General features: G+C 47.1%; 1 protein-coding gene and 1 pseudogene across 2 annotated transcripts in view; one reads left to right on the top strand and one right to left on the bottom strand.

Moving 5' to 3' along the window:
- Window positions 1-4,885: 4,885 nt before the first annotated feature.
- LOC108310058 lies at window positions 4,886-6,294 on the bottom strand (annotated as a pseudogene). Its single transcript, XR_001827602.2, has one exon. The product of XR_001827602.2 is annotated as a class I histocompatibility antigen, Gogo-B*0103 alpha chain-like (transcript).
- A 3,750-nt stretch (window positions 6,295-10,044) lies between these two features.
- The window catches only part of LOC108310057 (nucleotide exchange factor SIL1), a 162,917-nt gene continuing 155,500 nt past the window's right edge, over window positions 10,045-17,461 (top strand). The window contains exon 1 of the mRNA XM_017536705.2: window positions 10,045-10,230. The gene's annotated coding sequence lies outside the window, so the exon portion shown is untranslated. The remainder of the gene's footprint in view (window positions 10,231-17,461) is intronic.

Here is a 17,461-nt window from a genome sequence, read left to right as displayed (position 1 = left end):
TTGCACCATTGCACTCCAGCCTGGGCTGCAAGAGCGAAATTCTGTCTCAAAAAATAAGAAATAAAAAAATAGCTAAGATATATTCAGAACTTCCTGTGTGCCAGGCACTAGGCTGAATGCTTTACTTGTTATTATCTCATATTATCACAACAATGGTTGAGGTAAGTACTAGTATCATCTCCATTTTAAAGATGAGAAAGCTAGTCTCTAAGGCTGGTTAGAGTTGAGTGACTTGCTTAGGTAGTGAGAGGCAGTAAGGACCTGGCCCTGTCTGATTTCAAAGTTGTCTTAACTGCTACAGAATTCCAAATTCAGGTTCTCTGCGGACAATTATATTGGCTTCACTTTTCTAATGTTCTGAGACAGGCTGCACAGCAATCTTTATTCTCCACGTGTCCCAGAGCTCTGGCGTGGGGGAACCTTTGCTAGAGACAGTGTCAGCAGAGAGAAGGGTTCTCCCATCACTGGCTTGCTCACCAAGGACTGTGCTGCTGTGGTCAGTTACTGCACTCACCATGCTCAGGATTTTCTTACAGCAGATACCATCCATCCCTTCTGCAGCTCCCTGGCTGAGGAAACAGCACTGGCTCTTGTGTTGGGGTAGGTGTAGACTGGACCAGGAATGGCGGTCCACATAGGCTGTCCTACAACAGCCCTGCAATGGCTTGGTTTATAGGACTCTTCCAGGTTGGGCAGGGGTGAGGGGGGTGGTGGTGAAGACTTCGATGAACAATTCTAGTTGTATTAAGGCCTTCTTGCATTGCTATAAAGAAATACCTGAGATTGGGTAACTTTAAAGGAAAGGGATTTAATTGGCTCACTGTTCTGCAGGCTGTACAAGCATGGCACTGGCATCTGCTCAGCTTCCGGGGAGACCTCAGGCAGCTTTTCCTCATGGAGGAAGGTGAGGCAGGAACAGGCACGCCACATGGCAAAAGCAAGAGCAAGGTGGGGGGAGGTGCTACACTCTTAAACACTCAGATCTCGTGAGAATTCACTCACTATGGTGAGGACAGCACCAAGCCATGGGAGATCTGCCCCCGTGACCCAAACACTGACACCAGGCCCCACCTCCAACACAGGGGATTACATTGCAACATGAGATTTAGGTGGGGACAAATATCCAAACTATGTCACCAGACAACCTGGCTCAGCCCAAATTTGGAATATAGAGTGAATTCCTCTTGGCCAGTCAGACATCTTGGTGTGATGCAGATGACAACAGTAAGAGAACAAGTGGCCCATGAGAGGGAGAGTCGCCTCCTTTACATCTGATGTCTGTCTTTACATTAACCCTTTATCATGGGTCTAAGCAAATCTGAACTGCTCTATATAATAAAGGGGTAAGGAATTTGGAAGCTTGAGGGAGAATTCAGAAGAGGGAAATGTAAACTGGCTGAATGGGTGCACTGCAAGGGAAAGAGGAGGTAAAAAAGTGATCCATGGAGGCAATATGGGGCGGGAGAGGGACTTAAGGGGAGAGGACTGCTCTTATGGGCTTTCAAGTTGTTTGCTTGGGGAGTATGGTATTACCCTCCTCCATCATCCCTATGATACCTTTGGTAAATTCTGCATTTCACACTCATACTTTTGTAGGTATGAATTCTTGGTAGAAAAATGGGAGGAGGGGCAGGGGACAGCTGATACATACTTAATCTTCTCTAGCCTGATTTCTTTTTTGTTTTTTTTGAGATGGAGTTTCGCTCTTGTTGCCCAGGCTGGAGTGCCATGGCGAGATCTCAGCTCACTGCAACCTCTGCCTCCCGGGCTCAAGCAATTTTCCTGCCTCAGCCTCCTGAGTAGCTAGGATTACAGGCATGCCTCACGACACCCAGGTAATTTTGTATTTTTAGTAGAGACAGGGTTTCTCCATGTTGGTCGGGCTGGTCTTGAACTCCCAACCTCAAGTGATCCACCCACCTTGGCCTCCCAAAGTGCTAGGATTACAGGCATGAGTCACTGTGCCCAGCCTTCCAGCCTGATTTCTTTCTTTATTTTTGAGACAGAGCCTTACTTTGTCGCTCAGGCTGGAGTGCAATGGCATGATCTCGGCTCACTGCAACCTCTGCCTCCCAGGTTCAAGCGATTCTCCTGCCTCAGCCTCCCAAGTAGCTGTGACTACAGGCATATGCCACCACACCTGGCTAATTTTTATATTTTTAGTAGAAACAGGGTTTCACCATGTTGGCCAGGCTGGTCTCGAATTCCTGATTTTGTGATCCACTCGCTTTGGCCTCCAAAGTGCTGAGATTACAAGTGTCAGCCACTGTGCCCAGCCCAGTCTGATTTCTTTAGGGTCTCTTAGAGTTTTCAAGGCTACCCTATATGTGTATGTTGGCACGTCTGATTATACATATCTAGTTGTATAATTATGTAAATGATATATCTGTAGCAATGTGCATATCTTTGTGTGAGAATGTTCATGTAAGTGAATGCAGAATGTTTTAATTTATATGTATAAACATGTCTGTGTGTTGTATGAGTCTGAATATGTAAGCTGTGCTCATGCGTGTAAGTGTGTATGCCAGGGTTGTGGCAAACTGTATTTTCCAGAAGTGTCTGCCAGGATACAGCCCATTCCACATGTTCTCTTTACAACAGGATATTAATACTCCTCTCAATGAGAGGTGGGTTCTCTTTCTCCTTGAATGTAGACTGACCTTTGTGACTCACTCAACCAATAGAGTACAGCAGAAGTGATGCTATGGGACTTCTGAGGCTAGATCATAAAAATACCACATACTTTTATGCCATGTTCTCTTGGGATGCTCATTCTTGGAAACCAGCCACCAAGCTGTGAGGGGCCAAGCAGCTATTTGGAGAGGCCACTTGTCAGTGTCCTAGCTGACAGCACCAGCTGAGGTTCCAACCGGCAGCCATGAGGGCGAACATCTTGCTGTTGTTGGGCCACCCTAGCTGACAGTGTATGGAACAGAGTCAACTCTTCCCTGCTAAGGTTTGTCCAAACTGCTAAATAAATTATTGTTGTTTTAAGCTACTAAGTTAGGGATGCTTTGTTATGCAGCAGTAGATAACTGGGACAGGGCTGTGGCTGTGTCTTTCCTGTGTATGGATTCCTGTGATTCTGTGCTTTTGTGGGAGTCTGCAGGTAGTGCATTGGTGTCAGGTGTCTGTGTACATTAATAGGTGAGTGGTTGAAGGTGCTTCTGGAGACAGAGTCATGGTTCTTGGGGCTTCGCTTTGGCCTCAGTGGGAAGCTGTTTGGTGAGAACACTTTGAAATCTTGTCTGTCTTCTGGGTCTCTTCTTTTGAGTATTTTTCCTTTGAACCAGAAAAGGCTTGTTTAGCTGAGAGCAAATACAGCTTAAATTTACTGACCTTCTTCTGGTCCAAGCCCCTCAGAGCTGCCAAAGCCTTCCAGCAGGTGGGAGGCTGCCATCCAGAACCCTCACATCCCTTTGACAGGGGCTGGAAATGCTTCCTTCCTGCCCACCTCCCCCCCGCCCCCGGCACTTTTTTGCTTCTGAGGTTTTCAGAAATAAGCCAGAGACGAGAAAAGCATAGTTACTATAGTCCTTGAAGACCCTTGAGGTGGAGAGATCTAGAATTCTTGACTGTCGTGAAGAAGCTGCTCAGGTGCTGTGTGGGTCCTACAGTAGAAAACATCTGGTCTCTGCCCTGCCCTGGCCGTGGCAACCCACTCCATCTGAGTGCAGCCCAGGCAGTGGAGAAATCTGGTTTGGGAGCAGCTCCTCTTGATTTCCCCTGGAATGCCCCTTAGCTTCCTGCTTCTTCTATGTTGGCTGCTTGACTTAGCTTTTCTGGGAATGCTGAGTGCTCTGGCTTCACACCCCTGCCCTTGTACTGCCTCTCAGGACCTCGAAAGCACTGTTGTACAATGGAGCTTTTTTTTTTTTTTTTTTTGAGACCGAGTTTCACGCTTGTTGCCCAGGTTGGAGTGCAATGGCATGATCTCGGCCCACTGCAACCTCTGCCTCCTGGGTTCAAGAGATCCACCTGCCTTAGCCTCCTGAGTGGCTGGGATTACAGGCGTGTGCCACCATGCCTAGCTAATTCTTGTATTTTTAGTAGAGACAGGGTTTCTCCACGTTGGTCAGGGGCTGGTCTCGAACTCCTGACCTCAGGTGATCTGCCCACCTCAGCCTCCCAAAGTGCTGGGATTATAGGCATGAGATACTGCACCTAGCCCTTTAATATTTCTGTTAAATGGTGCTTGCCAGGCTGTTTTGCTCTGTTTACATTTCTGTAAACAGAAATGTGTCTCTCATTTGACCCTGAGCTCTTCAAGGGTAAGAACCAGTAGGACTGTTTCACAGTTGTATCCCCACAGCCAATGGCTGGCATGTAGCTTGGTGTTCATGTTCAAGTGAATAAAATGTCTGCAGTCCAGAAGGGACTCCTGGCAGTAGGATCTGAGGTGTGTTCTGAAAGCTGGATGGGCAAAGAGGGAGGGGCGGAGGGGAGGAAGCAGGTCAATACAGTCCTGAGACAGAGTGAGGGCTCCTGCTCCCCACTCAACATTCCAGGCCCATTCAGAGAGAGCACGGAGCCAATTCCTGATGCCAGGAATGCTTTCACCCAACAGGGTATGAGGCTTGCGGGAGATTAATTTTGAAAGGCTGATCAGAGGAGAAATGATCTACTCAACACGTTCTGCTTGTTGAGGAAGGCCAAATTGATCTTATAAATCTCTGCCTAGCCAGGGCTCTGGGGGTGGGTGCTGTGGTTTCCTTTGATTTGATTGATGATGGCTGAGTTGAAGGTGATTCTTCAGGCTCTCTACCCTTCCAAGCCTTCCTTTGCTCTTCTGGGGAGTGGAAGAGGGAATCTAGAAACTCTCCAACAGAACTGCAAGAGGGAGATGGTTTTTAGCCTGGTGTTTAGTTATTTAAAAGGAATTTTTTTTTGGAAGGTTCTCAGGTCTTCATTTTCTCTCTCAGATTTTAGGAATTGACTTATTTAATTAACCCATCAACCTCTCATGGCAAATATTTGAGAAAACAAATTTACATTCAAATTCTAATTTTCAGTAAGAAAGTAAGTGGTTGCAGCTCAGTGTACCATGAAGTTGAGACAGAGATGGAGATGCTCAGCCCCACCTCTCTGGAATAGGAAAGATGACTAGGGAGGGAATACAGGTCAGTGTGGGGACAGGGGTCACAGTGGACATGGGGTGGGTTTTCTCTCCACCTCCTCACATTATGCTAACAGGGACGCAGACACATTCAGATGCCTTGGCAGAAAGAGATGCCAGAGGCTCTTGAAGTCAGAAAGGGGAGGCGTGAAGAAATCTCCCATCTCAGTCCCACACAAGGCAGCTGTCTCAGGCTTTACAAGCCGTGAGAGATACATCACAGCCCTGCGCACTGTCCCTGCATGCAGCCTGAGAGTAGCTCCCTCCTTTTCCACCTGAGCTCTTCCTCTTCCAGATCACAGCAGTGACCACAGCTCCAATGACCACAGCTCCAAGGACAACCAGGTCAGCAATGATGCCCATGATGGGGATGGTGGGCTGGGAAGATGGCTCCCATCTCAGGGTGAGGGGCTACCATCTCCCATCCCTTGTGCTGCACATGGCACGTGCCTCTCTGCTCTTCTCCAGAAGGCACCACCACAGCTGCCCACTTCTGGAAGTTTCCATCCCCTGCTGGCCTGGTCTCCACAAGCTTGGTGTCCTGAGTTTGGTCCTCCCCATCCCGCTGCCAGGTCAGTGTGATCTCCGCAGGGTAGAAGCCCAGGGCCCAGCATCTCAGGGTGGCCTCATGGTCAGAGACAGGATGATGGGTGACATGCGGATCTTTGGGAGATCCGCATGCTACAATGTCTCCTTCCCCTTGGCCAGGTATCTGCGGAGCCATTTCAGGTATGTGCCCTCCAGGTAGGCCCTGAGCCCCTCCGCCTCATGGGCGGCCTCCAACTTGCGCTGGGTGATTTGCGCAGTCATGTCAGTCTCTGTCCAAGAGCGCAGGTCCTCATTCAGGGCAATGTAATCCTTGCCATCAAAGGCATGTTGGTAATACCCGTGGAGGAGGCACCCATCAGGCCCCAGGTCGCAGCCATAGGTCGTCTGGAGGGTGTGAGACCCGGCATCGCTCTGGTTGTGGTAGCGGAGCAGGGTCCCCAGGTTCCCTCGGTGAGTCTGTGCCCTGGCCTTGAGGGTCAGTGTTTCCCGGTCCCAATACTCCGGGCCCTCCTGCTCCATCCACGGCACCTGCAGCTCCCCTCTCCCACTCGGGGCATTGCAGCACAGGTCTCGGTCAGGGCCAGAGCCAGGGCCCCCAAGAGCAGCAGGAGGAGGGTTCGGGGCTCCATGATCCCATCCTCGGTGTCTGGGGAGAATCTGGAATTTTTTTTTTTTTTTTTTTGAGACAGAGTTTCACTCTTGTTACCCAGGCTGGAGTGCAATGGTGCGATCTCGGCTCACCACAACCTCTGCCTCCTGGGTTCAGGCAATTCTCCTGCCTCAGCCTCCTGAGTAGCTGGGACTACAGGCATGCGCCACCATGCCCAGCTAATTTTTTTGTAGTTTTAGTAGAGACGGGGTTTCACCATGTTGACCAGGATGGTCTCGATCTCTTGACCTCGTGATCCACCCGCCTCGGCCTCCCAAAGTGCTGGGATTACAGGCTTGAGCCACCGCGCCCGACCTTTTTTTTTTTTTTTTTTTTTCGAGACAGAGCCTCACTCTGTCGCCCAGGTTGGAGTGCAGTGGCATGATCTTGGCTCACTGCAAGCTCTGCCTCCCAGGTTCAAGCAGTTCTCCCTGTCTCAGCCTCCCAAGTAGCTGGACTTACAGGTGCCCGCCACTATGGCTCGCTAATTTTTGAATTATTTATTTATTTATTTTTGAGACGCAGTCTTGCTCTATCACCAGGCTGGAGTGCAGTGGTGTGATCTCGGCTCACTGTGACCTCTGACTCCCCAGTTCAAGCGATTCTCCTGCCTCAGCCTCCTGAGTAGCTGGGATTACAGTCACGCACCACCAGCCCCAGCTAATTTTTGTATTTTTAGCAGAGACGGGGTTTCACCATGTTGGCCAGGATGGTCTCGATCTCCTGACCTCATTCATGATCTGCCCACCTCAGCCTGCCAAAGTGCTGAGATTACAGGTGTGAGCCACTGTGCCTGGCCTTAATTTTTATATTTTTTAGTAGAAATGGGGTTTTGCCATGTTGACCAGGCTGGTCTTGAACTCCTGACCGCAGATATTCCACCTGCCTCGGCGTCCCAAAGTGCCGGGATTATAGGCACGGCTCATCACGCCTGGCCCAAAAGAAAATTTTAAACTTACTTTTGCCCAGTTCCAAGACTTATACAAGGAAACAAAGAGAGGAGACTACCACAATCCCAGCACCCACTGTGATCCCTGGACTTCAAACTTCTCACCTATACAGTGGGCCTCCTTGCTTGGGGACCGTGTAAGTAGAGGCTGTCTGCTTAGGTTCAACCCTGCACACTGGCTTCAGCAGCTCCACAGGCTTGATTTCAGAGCAAGTTCCTCTGAGAAGGTAGTTGTGTCAGGGTATGTCTTAGTCTGTTGGAACTACTATAACAAAAACCTTAGGCTGTGGAATCTATAAATAGAAATGTACTGCTTACTGTTCTAGAGACCGGGAAATCCAAGATCAAACTGCCAACAGATTTAGGGGCTGGTAAGAGCTTGCTTTCTGTTTCAAAGATGGTGCCTTGCGGCCTTAGTTTCACATGGTGGAAGTGGAGATCCATCGCAGAAGATGCAAGGCAGCTCCCTTCAACCTGACCACCTTTTAATACTATCACATTGGATATGAGGTTCCACCTTACGAATTTAGGAGAAACACCAACATTCAGACCATGGCAGGGTTTTTCAAGGTTTGGAGACTGGGGCTGGGGTGGGAGTGGGAGGCAGACTATCCCTTTCCTACCACAGACTTGAGCTGGTTTGATCTGTCCCAAGGAGAAAGACAGGCCTTGCTTTGAGCGCTGGCAGCTGTGTTCAGCTGGACTCTTCTCTTGGCCCAAGCATTCATTTATTCATGCTATTATAAGATTTGAGCTTATTCTATTTTTAAGGCTCTTACTCTTGTAGCACTTTATTAATATCTTTTTTATAACTTATGCCAGTCTCAATTATAATTTATATGTTCATTCTGTAATTTATCACTCATGAGATAGGTATTTGTTGAACATTTATTATTTGTCCTCATGGTACTAGGGAGTGACATAAGCTAGAATTATTCTTAGGCCCACTTCTTCTCACTGGTCTCCAGTGTGTTCCAGGAGAAAAGTGAGCTACTCTCTTTCCAACTCAGGCCCCAGATGTTTTATCTAGACCCTTCTCATAAACTGGTACTATTCACTGAACTACTGCCCAGGGGCTTGTTCTCCCTTCCCAGACTACTAACCAAGGTTTGCTCAGTGGCTATGAAGTCAGTTTCCCATATGCTTGAAGTAAACATAATCAAGAAGGTAAATTGACTACTAGAAACTCATATAGTACATGGAAAAGGCAAAGAACTACATAGATAGGTTGTTTGCTATTGGGGAATATTGCCACCTGGGGAGGTCACTGCTTGTCTGGATTATCCTTTCCTCCACTCATGAATGACCAGGAATCACTGTGTGGGGGCTCTGAGGGTAGGAGTGGGGAGGCTTTTTTTTTTTTTTGAGATAGAGTCTTATTCGGTAGTCCAAGCTGGAGTGCAGTGGTGTGATCTCAGCTCACTGCAACCTCCACCTCCCAGGTTCAAGCAGTTCTCTTGTCTGAACCTCCTGAGTAGATGGGACTATAGGCGCCTGCCACCATGCCCAGCTAATTTTTGTATTTTTAATAGAGATGGGGTTTCACCATGTTGGCCAGGCTGGTCTCAAACTCCTGATCTTGTGATCCACCCGCCTCAGCCTCCCAAAGTGCTGGGATTACAGGCATGAGCCACCAAGCCCGGCAGGGGGCAGCCATTTTACTCATTAGGTTAAGCATGTCTGGGCAAGACGAAGGTCTAAAGGTGAACAGTGTAAAGAGAACAGGACCTTGGAGGCACCTGAAAGCTTGAACTCCTAGTTCTACCACTTCCTGATCGTATGACTTTGTATAACTCCTTTAGCCTCTTTGAGTGTCAGCTTCCCCATTTATAAAAAGGGGATGACCATTCTGCTCAGAGGACGTTCTAAGTAAATATAATGTATATGCAGCACCTGACGCATAAAATATGATATTCAATGGTAAAGCAGAATTAGAACTGCATTGACACCAGCCTGGGCAACATAGCGACACCCTGTCCGCTAAAAAAAAAAAAAAAAAAAAAAATAGCGGGACCACGCGCCTGTGGTCCCAGCTACTGGAGGCTGAGGGGGAAGATCCCTTGGGCCTGGGACGTCAAGACCCTGTCTTAAAAAAAGAATCAGAACTGCAAGTGACCTTTATTTTATTACATTTGAGACAGAGTCTCACTTTGTCGCCCAGGCTGGAGTGCAGTGGAACAATTTTGGCTCACTGCCACCACTGCCTCGTGGGTTCAAGCGACTGTCCTGCCTCAGCCTCTCAAGTAGCTGGGATTACAGGCGCTCGCTATGACGCCCAATTAATTTTTGTATATTTAGTAGAGACGGAGTTTCACCATGTTGGCCAGGCTGGTCTCGAACTCACCTCGGCCTCCGAAAGTGCTGGGATTACAGGTGTGGGCCACCGCTCACCTGATGCTATTTTTAAAATAATTGGTCCTTGTCAAAAATTTACACAATACACAAGTATATAAAGTGAGTGACTTACAGGTGTCCTATTTTGCATGAATTTGCGAGAAACTTTATTGCTTGAGACTCTCGGCTTCTGTCCCAAACTGAATCATAGGAACTTGATTTAATTTATTTTTACCCGCACCCCTCTGATTGCTTTCTGAAGGTCCTTCCGCCAGAAAGAAATTACGTTGTTGGAAAATCAGAGAGGAAACTTGCAGCTCCAGCCTGTAAGCAGAAGCAGGTGTGCAGGCATCTCTTTAGCCCTCTCTCTCCCGGAGGAGGGGCACGGGGGCAGTCCGTGCAGGACTCTGCGAAGGGCGGTGCTAGGGGCGGGGCTCCTGACTCGGTGCCGGAGAGGGGCGCGGCGCGCTGTTCTGGCGGCAGGCGATTGGGCGAGGTCGCGAGCGGCGTAACAGTCGCCAGCTCACGGGCTGAGACGGTCGCCGCTGCGTTTGCGCAGGGGGAGCTGGTCGCCGCCGCGGCCGCCTGGAATTGTGGGGGTTGTGTCTGCCACTCGGCTGCGGGAAGCCGAAGGTAGGGGCGGTGAGGGCCGCCCGGCCCTGGAGCTGGGCGGGGGGCTCAGGGCGCTAACTGGGCCACCTCCTGCCGGCGGCCTCGGCGTCTTCGCAGCAGTGTTCTCGGGACCCACACATCCTCACTAGTGTTTCCAAAGCGGGTCGTCCATGTGGGCCCGGGGCTCCCTGCCTAAGGCCCATCTTTCTTGCCTTTCGCACTCAGAGTGTCTCCATTCACCTCTTTATTGGCAGGAGATGAGGCCGTGGAAATTCGAGATTGGCTTTGGCTCCGCATGTTTTTAATGTCCTTCCCTGTTTCATTTTCCCGGCCTCGGTTTCCATATCTGTCCGAAGAAGGGGTGGCTTGGGTGTTGATCTCCGAGACCCGTGTGTCTCCTGCCATGTGGAAGTATTGCCACTGTCCTGTTGCTTGTTTTCTTTTGTCCTGGAAGATAGAAAATTAGCATTTAGATGTTACATACTTTGGTTGTTATCTCAGATCGCTTAGAGGGTTTGTGCTTAAGCGTTGGACTCCATCCCCAGGGATTTTGGATAAGGTGGTGCGTGGGCAGCTGCAGTGCTTATTACCCCAGGTGGTTCTCATTCAGGTGGTTCCAGAATCCTGGCTTTGAAAATCCTTGCTTCAGAAGTCAGGAGAGAATGCCTTGACATATGAATCCCTGGAATGGGGTTCTGAGTGGGGAAAGCCAGGAATCGGGAAATGCTAACACCTGTGAGGCCAGGGCTGGGGTTTTCTTTGCACCGGAGGAATTAGAATGCCATTTGATGTCTTTAAAAAATATTTGACTACCTATACATGTAAGGTCAGTTTTCTAATATTTTTAAATGGCTTCGATTAAAGCCCACGTCAAGAAACCGAAATAAAACCATAAACTGCTCTGAGAGATGAGAAGGGGGTTAAGTCAACCCACACTAAGTAGACAGGAGGGGAATGAAACTTCTGTATTTGCTAAGGTAAGAAACTGATGTGCTTATACACATTTTTTTGTTTTTTGAGACGGAGTTTCGCTCTTGTTGCCTAGGCTGGAGTGCAATGGTGTGATCTCTGCTCACTGCAACCTCCGCCTCCCAGGTTCAAGCGATTCTTCTGCCTTCACATACTGAGTAGCAGGGATTACAGGCATGCACCACCATGCCCGTCTACTTTTGTATTTTTAGTAGAGACGGGGTTTCTCCGTGTTAGGCTGGTCTTGAACTCCTGTCCTCAGGTGATCTGCCCGTCTCGGCCTCCCAAAGTGCTGGGATTACAGGTGTGAGCCACTGCTGTGGCCTATAAACTTTTTTTTTTTTTTTTTTTTTTTTTTTTTTTTTTTTATTTTTTTTTTTTTTTTTTTTTTTTTTTTGATATTGTGAAAGATATTTTGTTGTGTGTGTCTTTTCAGCTCTCACCCCACCCAAGTTTTTTTCTTTCTGATAAAAATATAGCCAGATTCGGAAATGGGTAGGATTTTGATGGGAGTCAGAGTGTAACGATATTGGGATTGAAATTGGTACAACATGGGTTAGAACTTGGTCTATGGTTTTAGTTGAGAACATGGCCCCTGGGTTTTCAAGATGGTGTTGCCACACCAGATTTATTTCACCTTTTTTTCAGTTGTTCAGTGAATTTAATCTGCTCATGATTACGTGTGCTGTTTTGATGAAATTGGCAATAGAAGAGACTTTCTGCTCCCATTTTACAGGTGATAGAAGTGTTAGTAAGAACGTGGCAGTCCAGGAATGAAAAGTTGCCTAGTACTTTGATTCCCACTTTCCCTTCCCTGTTTTCTGAAGGCCAGCTATTACTTCTCTACTGAGGCCACCTGTGAGCCCTGGTGTATTTCATTGCCAGGAGAAAAGGCTAATTAAGTGAAACTGAAAGGTAACTAGATGGATTTTAAAATAACAGGCATGTGGGAACTTAATCCACCAATGAATGTTCTCCTTTAGAGTGGTGTGTGCAGGTGTAGGTGGTAGGAGTTGAGTATGGCATCCCTAAGTTACTTGGCTGTTGTCCAAGGCAGTTTTGAAAATCTGCTTCTGGAATTGTTTTCAGAGAACTTTTTGAACCATGTGAGAGATCAGTTTCTTATTAAACCATTCTCTCTCTCTCTCTCTCTCTCTCTCTCTCTCTCTATATATATATATATATATATATGTGTGTGTGTGTGTGTGTGTGTGTGTGTGTGTATAATTTATTTATTTATTTTTGAGATGAGGTCTCACTCTGCTCAGGCTGCAGTGCAGTGGCGTAATCATAGCTCACTACAACCATGAACTCCTGGGTTTAATACTCTCACCAAAGCCTCCTGAGTAGCTGGGACTACAGGGGTGTACCACCTGGCCCAGCTAATTTTGTAATTTTAATTTTTGTAGAGACAGGGTCTGGCTGTGTTGCCCAGGCTGTTTTTGAATTCCTGACCTTAAGCGATTCTCCTGCCTTAGCTTCCTAAAATGTTGAGATTACAAGTGTGAGCCACTGCATACAGCCTGCATATATTTATCCCCGAATGGCATGGGTAAGCAGCCTTGTCACCTGACTTGTCGTCAGATGAGTTAACGGTTCTTTTGAAGTGGAAATAACAGATTTTTGAAGGGTGGTGAATGTAAGTTTTAATTCTGAGTCTACCACTTATTGGCCACATAACCTTGGACAAATTACTTCACCTCTGAGGTTCAGTGTACCGCTACATAAAAGTGGGAATAATACTTATTTTGAAGGGTGGTTAAATGAGGTATACACATGAAAGCTCTTGGGACATAGGAATGGAATAAATGTTTTCACCCTCAAAGAATGAAGATGAGCTCTTAATGAGAATATTCAAAAGAACATGACAGTCTCTAAAAGGAAGTTGTACCTTTTTCGAAATAGTTGGATTTTCTTTTTCACATGCGTGTGAATTCATACTCTGATCTGGTCAGACTGCCCCTTGTCTTTCTTCCTTCATTTCTGTACTTTCCTAAGTGAAGCTCTGCTGCAGAGGCTGTCTGCCAGTCCTTGGAGAAAGCCTCTTTTCAGGAGCGCTAATCTGAACGTTCTTACAATGCTAGTCCCTTGGTCGCTATTCCTAGGGATTTTTCTCCAAGGGCTCTAGCTGGTGCTTGGATCACGCTCTGTAGCACAGACATCTCTAACTCCTGGATTTGGTGTCAGTTTGGAGACCCATCCTTGTGGAGCTAATCTTTTCTCTTTCTGAGTGAGGATGAATATTTTATCCTTCTCTGAGTTGGCCTTGAACTGCAAACGTTAGTCTTCTAAGCAGAGAGACTTGTATTTTAATTATACGTAGTCTAAAGAGGGAATATCCTGCCCTTTTCTTCATTTACTTTCACCAAGGATTTCACTGCTGAGTAGGGGAGTAGGAGAATAGCCTGTTGCCATTCAGAGTGAGGCTTTGGGCAACCCCTGATTCCTAGCATAAGCGATAAGTTTATCTTTGGGACAAAAACCTTGTAAAAGATCCAGGCTGCTCAGACACATGTGGAGAACCTCATGGAATTTTCCTAACTTCTGAGGGTTTTATACTGGGCATTCTTTCTTGTGCAAATTTCTACCCAGAATCCAGTAGCAACAGAACTGTGTTCAGCCCAGACTTGGGGTTCCACCAGCTATAAGACAAGGGTGTGGTTGTGCTGGCTGGTTGTGTCTGCCCTCATTCTCCTATTACTCCCCTTGGCTTTGGTATTGAGAGTTAAGTGGCATAGTCCATGCATGAGTAACATTCCCTGCCAAAGTGGAAGTCAGGGATAGAGAGTTCTGATCATAGGACTAGACAAATGGAAAGAGCCAGTCTTGCCTCAGGAATGCTGTTGAAGTACTGTGAATCCATGACAACCACTATGTTTCTTGGTGTCACCTCATTTGTGAAATGGGAATGCCTTCATCGATCTCTCTCATGAGGAGGGTGGACCACCATCCCAATTTGCCCAGGACAGAGGGATTTCCATATGTGGGACTTTCAGTGCCAAAAGCAAGAAAGTCTAGGGCAAACCAGGACAGGTTGGTTACCCTACCTATGACCATTATACAAATTAATGAACACTCTGTCCTTAGGGTTCATCTAAGATTCAGTCCTTTAGGGTCATCTAATTATTTTTCAACCTTTTGTTAATTATCATATTTTGAGACTTTTTTTCCCCAATTGTCTATTCCCCAATGGATTTTTTTTTTAAGAGGCAGTCTCAGTCTGTCGTCCAGGCTGGAATGTAGTGATCTCTGCATGATCTCTGCTCACTGCAGTCCCTGTCTCCCAGGTTCAAGTGATTCTTGTGCCTCGGCCTCCTGAGTAGCTGAGATTACAGGTGCCTACGACCACACCTGGCTAATTTTTTTTTTTTGAGACAGAGTCTTGCTCTGTTGCCAGACACCAGGCTGATGTGCAGTGGCATGATCTCAGCTCACTGCAACCTCCACCTTCTGGGTTTAAGCGTTTCTGCTGCCTCAGCCTCCTGAGTAGCTGGGACTACTGGGACATGCCACCACGCCCAGCTAATTTTTGTATTTTTACTAGAGATGGGGTTTCACCACGTTGGCTGGGATAGTCTCCATCTCTTGGCCTCATGATCCGCCCGCCTTGACCTCCCAAGGTGCTGGGATTACAGGCTTGAGCCACTGTGCCCGACTACCTCCAATGGAATTTTAATATCACAGATGTACTGTGTATCTGTTTTTGTATTGTGGCCCTTTGGTTGGTCACAAAGCATTTAATATCTAACTTTTTTTTCCCCAAAAATCTATTTTCACCCCTTTTGGGGTGATATTGAACTCATTGAGATACATGGTCTTATTTGATGTTCTATAGTCATCAAGGCCTGTTTTCTATCCAGAAGAAACAGCTATTACCACAAGCTTTTTGTTTTATTTTTTTGAGGTGGAGTTTCATTCTTGTTGCCCAGGCTGGAGTGCAATGGCATGATCTTGGCTCACTGCAGCCTCCACCTCCCGGTTCAAGCAATTTTCCTGTCTCGGCCTCCCAAGTAGCTGGGATTACAGGTGCCCACCACGATGCCCAGCAATTTTTTTTGTGTCTTTAATAGAGATGGAGTTTCACCATGTTGGTCAGGCTGGTCTTGAACTCCTGACTTCAGGTGATCCACCCAGCTCGGCCTCCCAAAGTGCTGGGATTACAGGTGTGAACCACCCTGCCCAGCCACCACAAGTTTTTTCAGGGCCTCAAACTAGTAAAAGCAGGAACATCATCTCATCCAGTCAACTCTGTAAGAGAGTTGTTAACCCCCATTTTACAGATGAAGAAGATTCAGTGAGGTTAAATGATTTGGCCAAGGTTAAAAAGTTTGGTGTAGCCAGGATTTAAACCCATCTCTGATGCCAAAGTTCTTTCCATTTCACTGTGCTGCCCTTCCACCCTGACCCTGTGAGTTCGCAGTTATTAGCAGAACATTCAGCTTAATTTCCTCAAGGCCCTACTTGGCTCTGTGGAATCTGCTGGGGACACTAAAGTGAAAGAGACCTGCTGTTGAGCAGCTGACTGAGTTTTTGAAGGGTGGGTACTCCTTAGGGCTAGTGCCCTTGCTGTTCTCTCCTGTTTGGGCCTTTTGTGAAATGATTGGTGTAGCTAAGGGCAGTCATGGAAAGAATTAAGCTACTTGGCCTTCAGAGGGTCAAAGCTATAAATTTGTTCCTACTAGTTTAATTTTCCAACAGGTGAGCTGTTTCTAAGCAATGAGCTTGTTGCCTGCAGGATATAACCAAAAAGGTGTAGCAGGCCTAATAAACTCCTTAGCTGTTAGATATTTGTGAGTACAAGTATTATTAAGCATGACATTCTGCTTTGCTTATTGATAATCCTAATATTTCAGAGCAGACGTTTGTCCCTTTCTGAAGTTATTCCAAATTGTCTGCCTCAAAGTTTAATGCTGTTAAGAGAGTTGGAAAAATGGAATGAAGGTGGAGGTGAGAGAGATGACTTCTACCTGGACTCCTCTAAAGAGGCTGGAGTTGAGTTGAGGTTTTTTTTTTTTTTTTTAAATAGAGATGGGGTCTCTGTCACCCAGGCTGGAGTACAGTAGCATGATCATAGCTTTGAATTCCTGGGCACAAGTGGGCCTCCTGCCTCAGCCTCCTAAGTAGCTAGTACTACAGGCATGTGCCATCACACCTGGCTAATTTTTGTATTTTTAGTAGAGATGGGGTTTTGCCATATTGCTCAGGCTGGTCTTGAACTCCTGGGCTCAAGCATTTTTCCTGCCTCGGCCTCTCAAAGTACTGGGATTATAGGTGTGAGGCACCACATCCAGCCAAGTTTATTCTTTAATTTTCTTACAGACTTTGGATTTTTGAGGTGGTCCATTTACCATCTGCTTCTCTGGTACCTCTTAGGCGTTCTGTCTTCACAGCTGAGCCTGCTGTGTTGGCCCCAGGTGTTCCCAGACTAGATATTGGAGCCTTTGGGAAGGGTCTGATGTTTGGCTCTTGTCACATTTCATACCTACAGAGAAACGGAGAGGGGTATGTTTTTGAGGTCTGCTCACAGGCTGTGTTGTGACTGAGGAAGTTCTTGATTATGGCATTTAATTACCGCTTATTATCATCACTGGCAGAAGAACATCAAAGTAGTCAGTGAACTATCTCCACATCCAGCTACTTCCCTCTCTGCAACTAGTTTGGCCCTTCAATCTTGTGATGGGAAAGAGATTTGGAAACTGGAAGAAGAATCAGAGACACATCCTAAAGTTCTGGTGAGGAAAGCTGATGCCAATGGACTTTTTTTTTTTTTTTCAAATGGGGTCTTGCCGTGTTGCCCAGTCTGGTCTTGAACTCCTGGGCTCAAGCAATCCTCCCACCTCAGTCTCCTGAGTAGCTGGGATTGCATGCATGTACCACCATGCCCCGATCACCAGTAGATTTTTTTTTTTTTGAGACGGAATCTCGGTCTTGTTGCCTGGGCCGGAGTGCAGTGGTGTGATCTTGGCTGACTGCAACCTCCATCTCCCAGGTTCAAGTGATTCTCCTGCCTCAGCCTCCTGAGTAGCTGGGTCTACAGGCACATGCCACCACGCCCAGCTAATTTTTGTATTTTTAGTAGAGACGAGGTTTCACCATGTTGGCTAGGATGGTCTTGATTTCTTGACCTCATGATCTGCCCACCTCCTCCTCCCAAAATAGTGCTGAGATTATAGGCGTGAGCCACCGTACCTGGCCTTTTTTTTTTTTGAGACAGTCTTGCTCTGTTGCCCAGGCTGGAGTGTAGTGGCATGATCTCTGCTCACTGCAACCTCTGCCTCCCAGG

This window comes from Cebus imitator, unplaced genomic scaffold (genome assembly GCF_001604975.1).
Source record: "Cebus imitator isolate Cc_AM_T3 unplaced genomic scaffold, Cebus_imitator-1.0 Scaffold101, whole genome shotgun sequence".
Classification (NCBI taxonomy): domain Eukaryota; kingdom Metazoa; phylum Chordata; class Mammalia; order Primates; family Cebidae; genus Cebus; species Cebus imitator.
This window is presented reverse-complemented; position numbering and strand designations above follow the sequence as displayed.